The 3772-nt window shown below is 52.4% G+C and overlaps 1 long non-coding RNA gene across 1 annotated transcript in view; it reads left to right on the forward strand.

Moving 5' to 3' along the window:
* LOC103366357 (uncharacterized) overlaps positions 1 to 3772 on the forward strand; it is a 20455-nt gene that overhangs the window by 13381 nt on the left and 3302 nt on the right. The window contains exon 4 of the long non-coding RNA XR_520663.1: positions 1903 to 1910. This is a non-coding gene — a long non-coding RNA (uncharacterized LOC103366357). The remainder of the gene's footprint in view (positions 1 to 1902; positions 1911 to 3772) is intronic.

Consider the following 3772-nt stretch of genomic DNA (forward strand, 5'->3'; position numbering starts at 1 on the left):
ACACACACACACACACACACACACACACACACACACAGGCAGAAACACACACTAAAGCTCTTTCCGGCCTGCTGACTTACAGCCCTCGTATCAACTCAACGGTCACCTGGAGGGAGAACGTATAAAGGAGGGAAGGAGGAGGAGGAGGAGGATGAAGAGGAGGCAGTTCAGGGGAGAGGAAAGCGTAAACAGAAGATCCGTCTTCCAACCAAACCGCCTCCTCAGTGAGGTTTTGAGGGATTTAAAACCTGAAGGAAAGAGTCACAGAGTCGACGTGAAGTCAGTCAGCAGCCGGGTTCAGGTCCGGGTTCGGATCCTCGGAGAGACGAGGGAGCGTCGGCCTCGTCGTACGGAGGAGTCCTGACGTCCTGGAGGACGCTTTAGGGCCAGAGGTCGCTCAGAAAAAACACAGAATCAGAAATGCAGCCTTAAAGTGAAGTGAAAAGATAAAAGTAGGATACGAGAGCAGAGCAGCGGTTATACTGGAGTCACGGCTGATGTTCACAGTTAATACTGACCTCATTGTTCAGATCAGCAACGGCTCGTTTCAACAGTTTTGCATTTAAAAAGCTGATGAGGAGCTGGAACTGTGACGCCTCGTCTCCTTCAGCCCACAGCCACACATCCAGAACGCCCTGCTGCTCACAGAGATGATCAACGAGGCTTCGGTTGGGTTTCTGTCGTCGTTCACGTCGGTTCTAACTCGTGTTCTGGTTCCGTTTAGGCACCGACACCACGTAGTCAGATCCAGGACAGGGTCAGGCTCTGGTGAACTCTTTGAAGCTTGTTAAATGTTCTCCTGCGTTTATCAGGGCGACAGATGTCACCGTGACACCGCTGGAGGAACAGCTGCAACAACAAGGCAATAGACTGATGGATACGATGCTTCAGCTAGAAACAGATGGAAGGTTCCCCTCAGAACGTAGTTCAGACCAAAGTTTAGCTGCAGTTTGGTAGAAAGAAGGAAACATGAAGAGGTCACTGAGACGAGATGAAACTTTATTATGTCAGGAAGGACGAGACCAGGAAGAAGAGGAAGGACAAAGGAAACGTAGATGAAAGAAAGGAGACGAGGGAGAAAAGAAAAGAGGACGAGAAGAGGAGGAGGAGGAGGAGGAGGAGGAGGACGAAAGATCTGGTGACGGAAAATACGACCAGATGATTAGAAATAGAGGAGGAGATGATGATGAGGAGGACGATGAAGAAGGTGATGATGATGAGGATGAGGAAGAGGAAGAGGAAGGTGAGGAGTAAAACAATCAGACACAAGCAGGAGGAGAGGTCCTGACCTCCTGCCTCCTCGTCGGGTTGATCTTCTGGCTCTGCTGCTCACTGGAGCTCCTCATTATCATGGTCCTGATCACCTCCTCCTGTCCTCCTCAAATCTTCTGTGAGGAGGAGGGATAAAGGGATGAGGAGGAGATCTGGGGATAAGAAGGAAGGAATCAGGAAGCTGAGGACGACGAGCGGTTTGGGAACGAGTCCAACCTCTGAACTCCAGAACCTTCAGACGGGTTTTAGTCTCACCTAAACGGCACCATTCATGAGAGCAGAACGTTGGACTGTTACGGTTCTGCAGAACTCTGGACTGATCGTACACTCACAATCCGGATATTTGCATCGTTCTAATGTAAAAAAAAATCTCCTTAAAAATAATTTGAGCAAAATAGATTCTGCAAAAAACGAAACCTTCTGCTGTTCTTGGTGGAACCGTGAATCCATCAGAGTCTCGTCATGACAAACCAGAGAGGTTTCATCTGAACTGCAGGTTTGGTGTCAACAGAGCCGAGAGGAAACGGATCAGAAACAGACGTAGATGAGTTTATTTTATTTAATTCAACCAGGTGAGTCCCATAAACACCTGCAGGCTGCTGGAAACAAACTCCACGTGTTGATTCTAAGTTTTAGCAGTTTTTGTGAAATAAATAATCAAAGACATCTTTGGGTTTCTGCGTTCTGCACTCGCTCTACCGACCGGTTCTGTCTCCTCCTCCTCCTCCTTCTCCTTCGTGTGGTTCTGGTTCCTCAGAGCTGCTGGACTTCGTGTAGAAACATGAAGCTCAGAGAAGGAACACCAGACGGGAGGAGTAAAAACGAAACCGCTGAGTTCAAAGAGGAGGAGGTCAAACGAAACGAGGAGGGGAAGAGTGGAGCAAACACGAAGGGAAAGGAGGCGAGGAGGAAGGGAGAGTGTGTAAACCCAAGGAGGAGGTCAGGAGGAGGTCAGGGGGAGGAGAATCAGGAGAGGAAGGAAGAAAAAGAGGAGCAGTGGAGTGGAAGCAGAGTCGAGGAGATGATGTGATGGAGATAATGGAGGAAGGAGATGTAGGTTAGAGATGATGTGGAGAGGAGGAGGAGGGAGGCAGGGAGGGAGAAATGGGAGGTGATGGAGATGGAGGAGCAGAGGGAGGACAGTAAATACAGGACTAGAGTCACAGCGAAGGAGGTGCAAAAATATTCATGAGGAAGGTGAAGAGGAGCAGAGGAGGAGGAAAAGATCAATCATGAGGAGAAGAAGGAGGTGATGGAGAGAGAAAAATGGAGCTAAGAGGAGCAAATGGAGGATAAAAGGATGGAGGAGCAAGAAAGAGGAGGAGGACAGCAAATACAGGACTGGAGGAAGTGAGCGAGTAAAGGAGGTGCAAAGAAAGAGTGAGGAAGAGCAGGAGGAGAAAAGGAGGAATAAAAGTGAGGAAGGTGGGCAGAGGAGGAGGACAACGAGGAGAGGAGGAATCATGACTCCTCAAGGAGCAGCAGGGATGCAGAGCTGAGGAAGAGAGAGGCGGCAGGAAATGGAGGAGAAAGAGAAGAACAGGTGTGAAGAGGGAGGTGATGGAGATGGAGGAGCAAAGGAGGAGGATAAAGGAGATAAGAGGAGCAAGAGAGGAGGAGTTGTGAGTAGAAGACAAGGAGCAGAGGGAGTTAGAGGAGGACAGTAAATACAGGATTAGAGGAACTGAACAAGAGTGACAGAGGAGGAGGTGCAGAGATGTTCATAGAGGAGCAGGGGAGGGACGAGAAGGAGGAAGAGGAGCAGCAGCGGAGGGACGAGAAGGAGGAAGAGGAGCAGCGGAGGGCCGGGCTGTACCGGGCTGTACTTCCGGGCTAATCCTCTGCTCTTAGCGGCTCCTCTGTGTGCTGTAAGGATTAGCCTGTTGTCTGAGCTCCAGAAGGTCGGGGAGCAGGGGGCCGCTCCGCCCCGCCGGCCCGGCCAGGAGCCTCCGTCAGCGGAGCCCTCCTCCCGCGGAGCTCGGAGAGGATCCGGCGCCGGTTCGTTTGTTGGGCGCGTGGAGCCGAATAGCCAATGAGGAGGCGGACGGTGCGAGCGTTTCCCTGGGCAACGGTTTAGAGGCCCTCCCCTCAATTAACCTCCCGGCACGGTTCACGCGCACGCGGCCGGCCAGAGCGCACGCACGTACACACGCGCGCGCGGAGCTGATAACCGGCGCATTGATATGCAAGATGGAGAGTCACGGAGCCCGAACACGGAGCGGGTCGGGCCGAGGCTGCTGCTCATCATTCACAGCACACAGTTCAGCACGCACACGCCCACGCGCGGCAAAACGCACAGCTTAGCGGAGGATGCTGTGTTTACAATGCGGGTCACACAGGCAGAGATAAAAACACAGCGAGGCGAGCACGGGTCAGCGCGCTGCCGCTGCTGCTAATGCACCGCCGGCACACACTGTGGGCCGGGCCGCAGCACTCAGCATGTTTGTGATGCCGAACACACACCGAACCTCAGCCGCAATGGAGCGCGCGCACACACACA

This window comes from Stegastes partitus, unplaced genomic scaffold (assembly GCF_000690725.1).
Source record: "Stegastes partitus isolate 25-593 unplaced genomic scaffold, Stegastes_partitus-1.0.2 Scaffold934, whole genome shotgun sequence".
Classification (NCBI taxonomy): domain Eukaryota; kingdom Metazoa; phylum Chordata; class Actinopteri; family Pomacentridae; genus Stegastes; species Stegastes partitus.